Genomic DNA, 14,792 nt, shown 5'->3' with positions numbered 1-14,792 from the left:
CCTACCTCAATCATTTTTAACTATCATTGTGAGATAATAGAATCAATCAGCAAAATATATTCTGCTTTCATATTAGGGCAATTAGTATGAATGCTAAGATATGCAGTTCATTATCCTTTACTAATTCAACATTTACATATTTCTGTAATAGTATTTTGCCTCATTAGAAATCATTAATCTATCTTTGAAATGCTGACTTTTTGAAGAAAACCTTATGCCACTACTTTATATATCCTTTTCCCTATTCTATATTTGCTCTTTGTACCCTCATTCTCTCCCCACTTCTAATTCTCCCCTTTCTCTTTTATATCTCTTTGTCTTATTAAAGTGGTGCCAGAAAAACTCAAGGACCCCTCTTAAGACTACAAGATTTGCTAGCCCCAAGTTTAGGAATCCAATCTAAAAATTGAATAATGACTTCCTGGGTTTGCCTTCAACCCAGATCTAAATTCAAAGACTACCACAGACAAGAACTCAATGCTGAGATCGAGGAGATAAGGTGGAAGCCATCAGAGAAATGATGGTCTCTGAAACTACAAGCAAACAAATAAAATTAAACAATCAGTATTTGGGATTTCTTCCAGAATTAGAAGGCAATGAAAAGGTTTTGAAGCATTTATAATTTTAAAAACTACCCTCAGGGCAAAAAACGTTTAAAACTTGCACGCAGACATTAAGTAAATATTTCAACAGTTTGCTGCCACACAGAAACATAAAGTGAAAAATACTGTTTGAGTACTAGTTATAGCATTAAATCTCAATGTACAGCACACTAAGGACAAAGATCCTACATGAGGAGTAAGTGCGCAGTGACTCCTGTTGTTGACTTAACAAATTGACACTCTTGTTTATGGCCTCAGTAATCACCCTAGGCTCTTGTCATGAGCTGCCAAGGCTATGGAAGCCCCCTGAGTTCACCGACTCTGATCATATTTAGACAAGGCCATGGTCAAAGTGGAGGTTCTCTCCTCCCTTCAGAGAAAGGTACCTCCTTCTTTGATGACCCATTCTTTCCACTGCACGCAGAAAGTACACCGAGACAAGGAAGTTCACTGCTAAGCCACTAGCAATGGGGCAGCAAGGGAACTCCTTATGGCCATCTGAGACCGAAGGTCGAGTTCTGTGAAAGTGAACGAACACAGTTATTCTCAGGGCACTGGAAATAAGCTAGATGTTCTCTCGAAACCCTTTTCCTGTTTTTATCTTATGTTGAAATCATTTATTCCAAACAGCAAACAGAAACCCATGCTTAACAGGAAAACAACCTAAGGCAGGTAGCAAACAAGGAAAAGTCATATTAATTTGCTTTTACGCTGTCAACATAGGCCACTTCTAAAGTTTTTATTTTAGGTTGTCATCAAATCAACTACTTTTCAAGTTTCACTGCATGCCGCCATCATACAACCAAATGAACACGTTTAGTTCCTCAAATCCTTCAGGTTTCTCATTCATCATTTCAATCCTTTGCATGTGTGACACCAATATCTGTTACACTAACCTCTTCCTTAGAGTAACTCCACGTCATCTCCTGGAACACCCCAGACTACATCAAAGTTCCCTTCCTATCTGTGCTCACTTTTATACCCCTCATCATAACCCTCACTTACTACTTCACCCTAATTAGTTCTTCAACCTAATCATCCCATTAGACTTAAGTGCAAGAGGGCATCTGAAGGACCTGGAATAGTATCTGACAAGCAGGAAATGCCAATTAAAATTTCCTTCAAGACTAAATTCCATACAGGGACTTAAGAATCTGTCCAAAAACCAACTCTCCAGCTTCCCTGTTTATTATTCTTACACTTACTTCGATTCAACTTACCTCTTCACAAGCTGGTTCCCCTTACTGGAATGCTGATCACTGCTTGTGCCCCAAAAGATTATTACCCACTCATCTTTCAGGTCAGAACCCAATAGGCTGCTAAGAAAAGATCAGCTGTTTTATTACCACGCCCCTCCCTCCCCCGGATTTCACAACAACTACACTTCTCCACCCCTAATCAACCCCAAGTGTATTTCTTTCAGGTGAGTGCTCAATCTTCAAAAAGAAAACGCCCTTTTATTCCCGCCCACATCAGCTGTATCTCTATACCTAGCACCTACAAGCAGTGGCTGGTAACGAAAAGGTGGCGAGGAGAGAAGTGCTGACTTAGCCTCCAAGTACCTATCAGCCTTTTGAATCTGTAAGCAATTTAACCCTCTAGACAAAGGATACCTTCTGTGCGTGCGGTTAAAGGGTGTACTGCGGCTGCAAAAACTAGCGTAAAACAACCAACACTAACTTTTATCGGTGAAAAGTTGGCTGCACGAAACCAGATGGTTTAAGAAACGTCTGTTAAGCAAGATCATGTATGTAATACAAAAGGGAAGGGACAATTACGGAGGTTCCAGGGATTATTACCTTAGTACGGGGCTTTGAAATTATTCACAAGTGAAATTAGAGCGTTGGCAACAAGCCTCCTTATCCCTTTGCAAACGTTAAAAAGTCACCATTTTCCCACGTTCTCTGCAAAGTTCCACTCTTGCCCCGGCGCCCTACTTCACCTCGCAACGTCGGTCCGCGGCGCTCGGCCCTGCGCCCCCACGGCCAGCAGAGGGCAGTGAGCCTGCGCTGCGACTTCGCGGACAGCGGGCAGCCGGGCCGCGCGGCTCACAGCCTGGAATCGCTTGGCACAGCCCTAGAGTCCGCACCACGGCGACATGTTTAGGACTCTCTTCCTGATGACACCAAAGGTGAATCCGTAGGACCAGAAAGCACGGACGCAGGACCCTGCAGCCGGCAGCGGTGACTTCCCCTTCCGCTCTCCCGCGACCCCCTTCCGCTCCCCGGCACCCCCACTTCCGCCTTCCTGGTCTCCCTTTCGCTCCTGCAAGATCCTCTTCCGCCCGCCTCAGTCCACTGAGGACTCCGTGGCGACTCCCTCCGGCCTCACGGCGCCCGCGCTCCGCTCCCCACGTGCTCTTCCTCATCCCAGCGCCCCTGTGACCCCGGAAGACCCGTCCCCACAGCGAGATGCGCCTTTCCCCTGGGCCACTTTACCCGATTGTACCGTCAGCGGACCCGGTTGCAAGCGAGCCCAGCACTGCGGGCTGTTTTGTGCTTGCTTGGAATTTTTTGGCTCTGGGATCGTGGTCAGCGAACCTGGCTTAGTTTCCTGTCCCGCGCTCTTAGCCGGGGAAGAAGGAGAGGGCGAGAAGGCAGTTTCTAGGAATAATGGACGGGGAGCCGAGGGAAAAATACTGATGCTGAGGGGAAAATAGGTATTTTTTGACATTTAAAAAACTGTATACTGACAATCTGCCCTGAGTGTGACGTGTTCTTTATACAGCTCCGTAATGTTAAAATTCTGTGCTAAAACCTATTTTATGGTGCAGACAGGTAGTAGTTTGGAAGATAGCTTACAGGATTAGAGTCTTTTTTACTCAAAGACGAAGTACTGAAGGTGTATCTTGGGTAGTGGATGTCAAAGATGAATACAGCTGCATATTAAAGCGGTGGAAATAGATTTTTATGCTGTAAATACAGACAGTAGGAGAAAGAGTGTCATTCTAGTTGGTGTAGAGGTAATTTGGCCCTTAAGGGACAGTCAGTGTGGGTGCTCAGTAATGAGAGAAGTAAAGCTAGGCAAGATTAATTGGTGTAAATGTGATTAGGCCGGTTGTGCCTGTTAGGTTATTTACTTTGGGATTTTATTCTCCCATACATGGAGCTGGGCTTCATCCTTTTCAAAGGAATGCCTCTTAGGTATTCGGAGAGTACTTCTGAATTGCACTAAGTACACATTTGCTACTATAAGCCCTCTCTAGTAAATGCCTGAGACAGGAAGATCAAGGACCTGTCACTCTTTGGGTGTTGCCCAGAACAAATAGTTGTGCTTCCTCAGGTGGCATTGCAAGGAGAGCAAGTGTCATCCCAGGCACATAACTTGGTCAAGTCACTTCCTGCTGGGACTTGGATGGAGTTGTAGGTAAAACTGAAATAAGTAAAGGAAGTGTTTCTAGCACAGGGAACAGAATGTGCCAAAGGAGTGAAGCAGGGATGACAGTGAAGTTTTGTGGTGCTGAGTTGTGTATGATAGAGAAGAAGTGAGAGACCAGTGTGGACTGGTAGAAGGAAGTCATTAGAAGTATTTAATTCCCATTTATTGTAAAACAGGCAAGTTAAGCCATTATGCTGTTTTGAACATGAGAGTCACTTGATTAACTGGTCTAGGAGAATTAATCTATCAGTTTGTAGAATGATGAAGGAGACAGATATATTATTTGTGCCTTAGACTTATATATGTATATGTGGTATTGCAACCTTCCAAGGTTAGCAGCTGTGGCTAAGAAGCTCGACCTTTGAACATTTTTGTGTAGCTCTGGGATAGTATCTTCATTAAATAGAAAATAAATGTCACTTGGGGATGATACTGTCTTATTCCATGTCTTTTGTCCAACATTTTGTAGTTACCTATTGACTAAGAATTAGCTAACAAGTTGAAAAGATAACAAGTTGAGATGAGTGAAGAAAAGACGATATAAAACCTCTGATAATATGGTGCCGCAGTATCAAGGAAGGTGAAATAAGTCTACTTTTTGGCACCAGTCACATTGATGTCTCTAGGAGTATTCTCTCTCAATTTAAGAATCTGAGGTGGCTCACTTGGCTAATCCTCTGCCTGCGGCACCGGTACCCCAGGTTCTAGTCCCAGTTGGGGCGCTGGATTCTGTCCCGGTTGCTCCTCTTCCATCCAGCTCTCTGCTGTCGCCCAGGAAGGCAGTGGAGGATGGCCCAAGTGGTTGGGCCCTGCACCCACATGGGAGACCAGGAGGAAAAACCTGGCTCCTGGCTTCGGATTAGCGTGGTGAGCTGGCCGCAGTGCACCGGCTGTAGCAGCCATTTGGGGGGTGAACCAATGGAAGGAAGACCTTTCTCTCTGTCTCTCTCTCTCTCTCTCACTGTCTAACTCTGCCTGTCAAAAAGAATCTGAGGTGAGAAGAGAGGCCTGAAAAAAACAATACAGACACTGAAACAAATCTGCTTTCATTAATAGATATTATTTCCCTTTATGAAATTCTTTCTCATGAAGATAACAAAGGGGAACAAGGCTCAAAAAAACTAAAGAACATAGTTGTATTTGGGTTGCTTTTTATTGCTGGCAAATACCTACAATCCAGGCATCACATTGCCTCATAGTACACTTGCCTGATCTCTGAGAGGAAGAGGGGTGTGGCAAGGTGTACGGCATTTCATTTATTTTCTGTGCTTTTGGGGTCTGATCTAGAAAATCCTTGCCCATTCCAATATTCTGATTCATTTTCTTGTCTCAGTAATGTCAAAGTTTCAGGTCTTACAATTGGGGCTCGAGTCTATTTTGAGTTGATTTTTGTAAATGGTGAGAATAAGGATTCTTATTTCATTTTGCCTGTAGGTATCCCATTTTCTCATCACCATCTATTAAAAATAACATCCTTTTTCCAATGTATTTTCTTTTTTAATATTTTATTTACTTATTTGAGAGGTAAAGTTATAGACAGAGAGAGAGAGACAGAGAGAAAGGTCTTCCATTCCCCTGATTCACTCCTCCAAATGGCCACAAAGGCAGGAACTGAGATGATCTGAAGCCAGGAGCCGGGAGCTTCTTCCAGGCCTCCCACATGGGTGCAGGAGCCCAAGCACTTGGGCCATTTTCTACTGCTTTCCCAGGCCATAAGCAGAAATCTGGATCCAAAGAGGAGCAGCCAGAACATGAACTGGTGCCCATATGGGATGCCAGGGCTGCAGGCAGAGGGTTAATCTGCTATGCCACAATACTGACCCCCAATGCATTTTCTTGACACCTTCTTCAAAAAAACACTTAGATGTAGATATGTGGATTTACTTCTAGGATTTCTGTTTCATTCCACTGCTTGATGAATCTATTTTCATGCAAATGCCATGCTGTTTTAATTACTTACCTTTGTGATATATTTTAAGTTCAGATAGTGTAATGCCTCCTGTTTTTCCCCCCTCAAAATCACTTTGGCTATTTGGAGCCTTTTGATTCCATACAGATTTTAGTAGTGTGTTTTTGAGTTCTGTAAAAATATCATTGGTATTTTAATACAAATTGCATGGACTCTAAATCATGTTGTGTAGTATGCACATTTTAATGATATTGATTATTCCAATCCATGAATATGGGATGTCTCTCCATTTCTTTGTGTATTCTTCCATGTTTTCATCAATAACATATTGTTTTAATTGCTAGAGAACTTTCACCTATTTGGTTAAGTTTATTTCCAGGTATTTTATTTTATTTGTAGCTATTGGAAATTGGACTGCTTTCATTGTTCTTTTTTCACATGATTCACTATTGGTAAACAACAATGATATTGGTTTTTGTGTACCAGCTTTGTATCCTGCAGAATTTCTTTATTAGTTCTAAGAGCATTTTGGTGGAATCATTGAAGTTTTCTATATATAACATCATGTCATCTGCCAACAGTGACAGTTTGAATACCTCCTTTCCAATGAGATGCCCCTTTTCTTTCTTTCTCTTGCCTAATTGCTCTAGCTAGGACTTCCAGTATGTTGTTGAATAAAAGTGGTAAAAGTAAGGATCCTTATCTTGTTCCAGATCTTAAAGAGAAAGTCTTCAGCTTTTTCCCATTCAATATGATATTAACTCTTGGATTGTTATATATGGCCTTTACTATATTGAAAAATTTTCCTTCTGTCCCTAATTTGGTCAAACGTTTAATCCTGAAGGAATTTTCTGCATCTATTGAAATGATCGTATGATTTGTTTTACTCCCTCATTCTGTCAGTGTAATATATCATATGTATTGATTTACTACCATTAAACCATCCTTGCATCCCTGGGATGAATTCCACTTGATAGTGGTGAATCGTCTTATAATATGAGGTTGGATTCTATCTGTTAGTATTTTGTGGAGGGTTTTTGTATTTTTGTTCATCAAAGATGTTGGCCTGCAGCTTTCTTTTTTGTTCCTGTGTCCTCTGATTTTAGTATTAAGATAATGGTGATTTCATAAAATGAATTTAGAAAAGTTTCTTCCTACTCTTTTTTTTAAAATAATTTAAGAAAGATTGGTTTTGATTCTTCTTTAAATTTTGATGTGATTCAGCAGTGACGCCATCTGATCTCAGGCTTTTCTTTACTGGAAGGTGTTTTTTTTTTATTTCAAATTCAAGTTTGTTGCTTATTATTTGTCTGTTTAGATATTCCATTTCCTCATGATTCAGTCTTGGTAAGGTGATTGTGCCCAAGAATTTGGTCATTTCTTCTAGGTTGGTTACTTAATTTCTTGCTATGTAATTGTTCATAGAAATCTTTAACAATATTTGGTATATCTGTGGTGTCACTCACAATGTCTCCACTTTAATCTCTCATTCTGTATATTTGAATCTTCTTTCAGTTGCTTGAAAGGCTTATCAATTCTGCATATCTCTTCAAAGAATCAACTTTTTATTGATTTTTTGAATTTTTAAAATCTATTAATTTGTGCTCTAAATTTTGTTATTTCTTCTATCAACTTTGGGTTTGATTTGTTCTTGTTTTTCTGTTCCTTTGAGGTGCAGTGCAAACTTGTTTTTTTGATATGTGTGTATATATATATATATATATTTAGGTTTATTTTGTTTATTTGTAAGGCAAAGTTACAGAGAGAAAGGGAGAGCGAAATCTTCCATCTGCTGGTTCACTCCCCAGATGATCACAACCATTGGAGCTGGGCCAGGCCAAAATCAGGACCATAGAACTCCATCCAGGTCTCCCATATGTTTAGCAGGAGACAAGCGCTTCAGCCATCATCTACTGCTTTCCCAGGTGCATTAGTAGGGAACTGAATCAGAAGTGAAGCAGCCAGAGATTGAATAAGCGCTCATATGGGATGTTGACGTCATAGACAGGGACTTAACACAATGTTCCACAATGCTAGTTAACTTTCCAACTTTTTAATGCAAGCATTACTGCTATAAAATTCCATTTTTGTACTTCTTTTACTATCTTCCATAGGTTTTGGTATGTTGTTTTACCATTTTCTTTTTTCCTTTTTTTTTTCTTTTATTTGAGAGGTAGAGTTATAGACAGTGAGAGAGAGAGAGACAGAGAGAAAGGTCTTCCTTCCATTGGTTCACTCCCCAAATGGCTGCTACGGCCAGCGCTGCGCCGATCCGAAGCAAGGAGCCAGGTGCTTTTTCCTGGTCTCCCATGCGGGTGCAGGGCCCAAGCACTTGGGCCATCCTCCACTGCTCTCCCAGGCCACAACAGAGAGCTGGAATGAAAGAGGGGCAGCTAGGCCGGCGCCGCGGCTCAATGGGCTAATCCTCCACCTAGCGGCGCCGGCACACCGGGTTCTAGTCCTGGTAGGGGCGCCGGATTCTTTCCCGGTTGCCCCTCTTCCAGGCCAGCTCTCTGCTGTGGCCAGGGAAAGCAGTGGAGGATAGCCCAAGTGCTTGGGCCCTGCACCCCATGGGAGACCAGGAGAAGCACCTGGCTCCTGCCATCGGATCAGCGCGGTGTGCCGGCCTCAGCGTGCCAGCCGTGGCGGCCATTGGAGGGTGAACCAACGGCAAAAGGAAGACCTTTTTCTCTGTCTCTCTCTCTCACTATCCACTTTGCCTGTCAAAAAAAAAAGGAAAGAAAGAAAGAGGGGCAGCCGGGACTAGAACCTGGCGCCCATGTGGGATGCTGGCACCGCAGGTGGAGGATTAGATTAACCAAGTGAGCCACAGCGCTGGCCCCTGTTTTACCATTTTCATTGAAGAAATTAAAAAATTTTTTTTTTAGATTTCTTCCTTGGTCCAGTGATTAATCAGGACTAAGTTGTTCAATTTCTGTGTATTTTTGTAGTTTCCAAAATTTTATACTTAATGAGTTCTTTTTTTATTGCATTGTGGTCAGAAAAGATACTTGATATGATTTCTGTTCTTTCAAATTTTTTGAGACTTGTTTTGTGACCTACTATATGATCTGTCCTAGAAAATGTCCCATATACTTTTGAGATGTGTATTGCAGCTGTTAAGTGGAAAGGTCTGTACATATTTGTTAGGGTGCAGTTTAATTGTTGTTCCCTTGTTAATTATCAAAAGTGAGGGGTTGGGGCCAGCACTGTGCCCCAGCGGGTTAATGCCCTGGCCTAAAGTGCAGGCATCCCATATGGGCGCTGGTTCTAGTCCCAGCTGCTCCTCTTCCAATCCATCTCTCTGCTATGGCCTGGGAAAGCAGTGGAAGATGGCCCGAGTCCTTGGGCCCTTGCACCCGCGTGGGAGACCTGGAAGAAGCTCCTGGCTCCTGGCTTTGGATCAGTGAAGCTCCGGCCCTTGCGACCATCTGGGGAGTGAACCATCGGACGGAAGACCTCTCTCTCTCTGCCTCTCCTCTCTCTGTGTAACTCTGACTTTCAAATAAATAATTAAATCTTAAAAAAAAGTGAGGGGTTAAAATTCTCTACTATTATTGTATTGGAGTCTCTTTTTTCTAGGTCTATTAATATTGATTTATGTATTTGGGTGTTCTAATATTTGTTAAATATATAGTCGCGTTATTTTCTCTTACTAAATCTAGCATATTTTCATTATATAATGACCTTCCTGATGTCTTTTTATTGATTTTTAAAAAGGTTTCTGTCTCTCTCTTTCTCCCCCCATTCCTCCCCCTCCCTCTCCCTTCTTCTCTTCTTCCCTCCCTCTCTTTCTTCTCCCTTTCTTCTTCCTTCCTCCTTTCTTCCTCCCTTCCTTCCCTCCCTCCCTTCCTCCTTTGAGAGAGAGAGAGAAAGAGATCTTCCTGTCTGCTGGGTTCATTTTCCAAATGGCCACAGTGGCCAGGGTTGGACTGGAGCTGGGCCAGGCTGAATCCAGGAGCTGGAACTCCATTCTGATATCCCACATGGGTGGGAGGGGCTAAGTACTTGGGCCATAATTCATTGCTTTTCCAGGTGCATTAGAGGAAACTGGATGAAAAGTAAAGTAGCCAAGACTCAATCCAGTACTCTTGCTTTACACTGCTGGATCCTCTTTTTTCTGCTTTTGATTTAAAAATCTCTTTTATCCCAGAGAAGTATGGCTGTTCTTCCTTTCTTTTGGATTCCATTTGCATGGGATATCATGCTCCATTCTTTTGCTTTCAGTTTATGAGTGTCCTTAGAGGTGAAATGGCTTTCTTGTAAGCTGCATGTAGTTGGGTCCTATTTTTTTTTTTTTTTGGTTTATTTATTTATTTGAAAGTCAGAGTTACACACAGAGAGAAGGAGAGGCAGAGAGGCAGAGAGAGAGAGAGAGAGATCCTCCATCCAATGGTTCACTCCCCAACCAGTCGCATTGGACGGAACTGCACCGATCTGAAGCCAGGAGCCAAGAGTTTCTTCCAGGTCTCCCACGTGAGTGCAGGGGCCCAAGGACTTGGGCCATCTTCTATTGCTTTCTCAGGCCATAGCAGAGAGCTGGAACAGAAGAGGAGCAGCCGGAACTTGAGCTGGCCCCCATATGGGATGCGGCACTGCAAGAGGCAGCTTTACCCAATGTGCCACAGTGCCAGCCCCTCCTATGTTTTTAATCCATTCAGTCACTCTATGTTTTTGAATTTGATACTTTAGTCCACTGACATTTAAGCTAGTTACTGATAGATAAAGTCTTAGTACTGCCATTTTAATACTTGTTTTGTGTTTTTGCTTTAATTTCTTTCTGTCTCCTTCTCCTATAATTTCTGATTGTGGTTAAGTGATTTTTATCTAGTGGTGGAATTTTAATTTCTTGATTATTATTTTTGGTAATAATTGTTATTTTTGGTCCCAGCCTCTTGCTTTGTGGTTACTGTGAGGTTTGCAAAAGACTTCTTTTGGTTATAACAAACTACCTTGAATAGATAATAATATAACATTGATTATAAACATAGAGAAAGAAACAAACAAAAACCAAAGAGATAAAAAATGTAGCATACTCTACATTGTGCTTTATTCCTCTCTACATTGTGAATTTTTGGTGTTACATCAGACCTTTTCAAATATTGCCCATCTTTTACTATTTTAATGAACTGATAATTTTTTAATCTGTACAGTAAAGCTGTAAGTGGTTTACACATTATGTTTACAATATTAAAGCATTCTGAATTTGTATAGTTACTCTTACCAGTGAGTTTCTACCTTCTGATATCTTCTTCTTGTTAGCATCTCTTTCAGTTCAAAGAAATGCCTTTAACATTTTTAACAATATTTATTAATTTACTTGAAATACAGAGATAGAGGGGGAGAGATAGAGAGCTGTTCTATCCGGTGGTTCATTCCCCAAATAGCTGCAATGGCTGGGGTTGGGTGAGGCTAAAGCCAGGGTCTCAGAACTCCATTCAAGTCTCCCATGTGGGTGACAGGGGCCCAAATACTTGGGCCGTCTTCTGCTGCTTTCCCAGATGCATTAGCAGGGAGTTGGATCAGAAGCAAAACAGCTCAGACTTGAACCAATGTTTTTATATAGATGTGAGCATCACAAGTGGCAACAATGGCGACTTAACCCACTGCACCACAGCCTCTCTTTAGCATTTCTTGTAACATGGATATCATGGTGATAAATTTTCCGAGATTTTTTTTGTTGTTGTTGTTGGTCTGGGATTGCCTTTATCACTCATGTTGAAAGATAGCTTTTCAGGATACTGTATTCTTGGCTGGCAACTTTTTTTTTTCCTTCAGTACTATAAAAGTCTTATCCTACTACCTCCTGACCTGTAAAGTTTCTGCTGAGAAATCTGCAGTCAGACAAATTGAAACTCTTATATTTGTTATTTGTTTCTCTTTTCTCTTGCACCTTTAAGATTCCTCTCTTTATGTTTATCTTTAGAGAGTTTGACTATAATATATCAGATTTGGTTGAATCTGAGTGGTAGCCTTTGACCCTCCTGTACCTGGACTTATGAGATGCAGCAAATACAGTTTGAAGAGGGAAGTATATGATGATAAATTCCTTCATTAAGTATATGATGATTCTTGTATCTCAATCTAACTTTATACCTCAGTGAATTAGCAAAAAGAATGAAATAAGCTGAAAATTAGTAGATCTCAGGAAATAATAAAGATCAGTACATAAATAAATGAATCAGAGACTAGAAAAAAAAAACGAAAGAGCAATGAAACCAACATTAGGTCTTTTTTCCAAGGTAAAATTGACAAACCTTTAGCTTGACTAAGCAATGAGGGAAGTCTCAAGCAAAATTATAAAGAAAGAAGAGACATTATAATTGATACCACAGAAATACAAATGATTGTAAAAGACTTCTGTGAGCAATTCTACAAAAATGAATTGGAGGGGTCTACATTGTAGTATAGTGGATAAAGCCACCTCCTGCAAAGCCAGTGATTTCTCCCTCTCCCTCCCTCCCTCCCTCCCTCTCCCTCCCTCTCCTTCCCTCCCTCCTTCTCTCTCTCTCTCTCCCTCTCTGCTTCTCTCCATATGTCTGCCTTTCAAATAAATAAATCTTTTTTTTTTTTTGACAGGCAGAGGTAGTGTGAGAGAGAGACAGAGAGAAAGGTTTTCTTTCCATTGGTTCACCCCTCAAATGGCCGCTGTAGCCGGCGTGTGCGCCTATTGAAGCCAGGAGGCAGGTGCTTCCTCCTGGTCTCCCATAGGGTGCAGGGCCCAAGGACTTGGGCCATCCTCCACTGCCTTCCCAGGCCACAGCAGAGAGCTGGACTGGAAGAGGAGCAACCGGGACAGAACCGGCACCCCAACCAGGACTAGAACCCAGAATGCTGGCACTGCAGGCAGAGGAACAGCCTAGTGAGCCATGGCGCCAGCCCAAATAAGTAAATCTTTAAAAAATAGGATTAAAAGGTAAATTCATTTTGGTACAAAAACATGAAATCCATGCATGGGTGGGGAGCTTCAAAGAGTTCATGGAAAATGCATAGGATGAAAAACCATGTGGATGTTTCCAAGTATTTTTTACACCAAAATTAGCTTATATTTTAATTCAATTTCATGAAGTTTTTGAAGCAGCTGCATATATAGAGCATCCTAAAAACTTCACCAAAGTACTGTTAAAAATTATAAGCAAATTCATTAAAGTTTCAGTTTATAAAGTAAGTATACACAAATCAGTTAGGCAGTAAAACTAAGCTATACAAAAAATTATAATCCAATTTGTAATAATATCTGAAAGAATGAAGTGCCTAGGAATAAACATAATCAAGGAGATGAAAGATTGTAAGAAAACTGTAAGACATTGATGAAAGAAATTGAGGACATGAATATATGAAAGATATTTCATAGTTATGGATTGGAAAAATTAATATTTTTAAAATGTTCATATTACCCAAAGGTTGAGGAAATTTCTTTCTATTCCTAATTTATTCAGTTCATTTTTTTTTTCATGAAGCACTGAAGGCTTGCATTGTTGGAATAAATTAAATTTGGCCATGGTATAAAATACTTCTTGTGGGGAGCAACCCGGACTAGACTGTTACTGGAATTAAGACTTATTCTATGCATCTGCTCTCCCACAATATGGCGCTGGGAGAGGAGAAAACAGTTTCTACACAGCTGCCTCCAGTTCAGCCAATAAACTGTAGGACCTGCTCCTGATTGGAGGAGAGCAGCATACTCGGCGTGTGGGCAGCCGAGTTAGGATTGGCGGAGGAGGACTATAAAGGAGGAGAGAGACGGCATGCACCAGGAACATCTAAGGGGAACATCTAAGAGGAACATCTAAGGGGAACATCTAAGGGGAACACCTGTGCAGCCCCCGAGAGAGCCGGCCGGTGGTGTGCCACTCCCCTGCGGAAGTGGGGAATGTGGCAGGGGGAACTGCCCTTCCACGGAGGTGGAAGGGACAGTAGCCAACCCGGGAAGAACCAGCAGCAAACCCGGGGAGGGCCGAGCAGACGAAAGAACAGCGCAGGGTCTTGTGTCGTTCCTCCATGAAGAGGGGGAGTGACATAATGATGCCGTGACTCGGATATGAAGCCTAGGCAGGGTTTAGTGTCGTTCCTCCATGAAGAGGGGGAGCGACATAATGGTGCCGTGACTCGGATATGAAGCCTAGGCAGGGCTTAGTGTCGTTCCTCCACGAAGAAGGGGAGCGACACTTCTTATTTGTTGCTGAATTTCATTTGTGAATATTTTGTACAGGAGTTTTTTTTATGTTAAAGATTATTTGTTTGACAGGCAGAATTATGGAGTGGGAGAAGGAGAAACAGAGAGAGAGAGAGAGAGAGAGATCTTCCATCAGCTGGTTCACTCCACAAATGGCTGCAACAGCCAGGGTTGTGTCAGGCAGAAATCAGGAGCCAGGAGCATATTCTGGGTCTTCCTAGTAGGTGGCGGTCATCTTCCGCTGCTTTCCCAGGTGGGTTAGCAGGTAGCTGGATTGGAAATGGAGCAGCTGGGGCCCAAACCTGTGCCCATATGGGATGCTGGCATCCCAGGCGGCAGTTTAACCCCCTAGGCCACAATGCTGACCCCTAGAGTTTTGTATCTATCTGAGAGATACTGGTTTGTAATTTTCTTGTGGTATCTCTGTCTGATTTTCATATGAGGGTAATACTGTCTTCACAGAATGAAATATTCCCTCATCAGCTGTTGTTTTGGAAACATTTGTAAGAAAATGATAAAATTTTTCAGGAAAGTCATCTGAGCCCATTTTTCCCTGTGTATAGACTAGAATTACTAATTTAATCTATTTACTCATTGGCTGTCCATTTTTAAAATTTCTTCTTTGGTTGATTTAATTTGTTTTATTCTTTCTACAGATTTGTCCTTTTCATCTATGATATCTGATATGTACAGATGAGTCCATATACACATACAATTTTCAGGTATA

General features: G+C 41.7%; 1 protein-coding gene and 1 long non-coding RNA gene across 4 annotated transcripts in view; one reads left to right on the top strand and one right to left on the bottom strand.

The window, feature by feature from the left end:
* Positions 1-2,922, bottom strand: part of ECHDC1 (ethylmalonyl-CoA decarboxylase 1) — a 37,881-nt gene extending 34,959 nt beyond the window's left edge. Inside the window, exon 1 of one of the 3 annotated variants that reach the window (XM_008263477.4) lies at positions 2,402-2,922. The gene's annotated coding sequence lies outside the window, so the exon portion shown is untranslated. Of the gene's footprint in view, positions 1-1,822; positions 1,943-2,401 lie in introns of those variants that run through there. The other 2 variants (XM_008263478.4, XM_002714807.5) reach the window with 2 other exon arrangements.
* Positions 2,612-14,792, top strand: part of LOC127492967 (uncharacterized) — a 97,989-nt gene continuing 85,808 nt past the window's right edge. Inside the window, exon 1 of the long non-coding RNA XR_007922832.2 lies at positions 2,612-2,733. This is a non-coding gene — a long non-coding RNA (uncharacterized lncRNA). The remainder of the gene's footprint in view (positions 2,734-14,792) is intronic.

The sequence above is a fragment of the Oryctolagus cuniculus genome, chromosome 5 (genome assembly GCF_964237555.1).
Source record: "Oryctolagus cuniculus chromosome 5, mOryCun1.1, whole genome shotgun sequence".
NCBI classification, from domain to species: domain Eukaryota; kingdom Metazoa; phylum Chordata; class Mammalia; order Lagomorpha; family Leporidae; genus Oryctolagus; species Oryctolagus cuniculus.
This window is presented reverse-complemented; position numbering and strand designations above follow the sequence as displayed.